The sequence below is a fragment of the Zingiber officinale genome, chromosome 4B (genome assembly GCF_018446385.1).
Source record: "Zingiber officinale cultivar Zhangliang chromosome 4B, Zo_v1.1, whole genome shotgun sequence".
Lineage (NCBI taxonomy): Eukaryota > Viridiplantae > Streptophyta > Magnoliopsida > Zingiberales > Zingiberaceae > Zingiber > Zingiber officinale.
In genome coordinates this window covers 69,799,181-69,800,196 of record NC_055993.1, presented here as the reverse complement: position 1 = coordinate 69,800,196, position 1,016 = coordinate 69,799,181, and the positions used below count along the sequence as shown (strand labels likewise).

At 36.7% G+C, this 1,016-nt stretch overlaps 1 non-coding gene across 1 annotated transcript; it reads left to right on the top strand.

Annotated features, from left to right (window-relative positions):
• Positions 1–210: 210 nt before the first annotated feature.
• LOC121978902 lies at positions 211–316 on the top strand. The gene has a single exon (XR_006111230.1). It is a non-coding gene; the product is annotated as a small nucleolar RNA R71 (small nucleolar RNA).
• Positions 317–1,016: the final 700 nt, after the last annotated feature.

Below are 1,016 nucleotides of genomic sequence, written 5' to 3'. Positions count from 1 at the left end.
CCTGATGCTTTAATTGTTGGGTTTACAGAGGAATAACCACCACTTCTTTCATTTGCCCATTGATGATGATTTTGTGCTACACTTTCAATGATTTCTTCGGCTTCATCTAAGCTTTTGTTCATAAGTGCCCCTCCAGCAGCTGAATCAAGGGACACTTTGGTATGATAATTGATACCATTGTAAAAAGTGTGCAACACTAACCATCTTTCCAACCCATGATGTGGGCATTGTCTGAGCATACTTTTATATCTATCCCATGCTTCAAAAAGAGATTCTGAGTCAGTTTGCTTGAAGCTCGCAATTAAATTCCTCATATGAGCTGTTTTGCTGGGTGGATAGAACTTATCAAGAAACTGTTGCTCACACTGCTCCTAAGTGGTGATGCTATTATGGGCTAAAGAATTCAGCCATTGCTTTGCTCTATCTCTTAGAGAAAACCCAAATAATAATAATCTAACTGCATCTGAAGGAACTCCATTCATTTTCATGGTCCCACATATTTCATAAAAGACCTCTAAGTGTTGATTGGGGTCTTCATGAGGTCCTCCACCAAATTGGTTCTGCTGCACCATAGATATGATTGCGGGTTTGATCTCAAAGTTGTTAGCTTCCACTGAAGGTCTTGAAATACTAGATCGAAAACCTCTTGCATAGGGTGCTGCATAATCCTTAAGTGGTCTATTTGCCATGTTCAAATGTTCCTGTTCTTCAATTTGTCTTTGCAGAATTCTTCTTTTATGGAAGGTTCTATCAATCTCAGGGTCAAAAGGAAAGAATTCCCCTGCAAAGTTAGATCTTCGCATACACAAGAACAAGATAGCAAATGACAATTCAACAAAAAAAAAGAAAAATAAAAGAATTGAATTTGTACAAAAAGAACTAACAAGAAGTGAAAGTTATACAAGAAGGTAAAAACAGAAATCTAATGATTAGTTACAACTATGCAATATGAAAGGAAAACAAATGTTATGTTTAGTCTAACTCAATTGATAATTCCTAATGTTATAGCGCAGGCG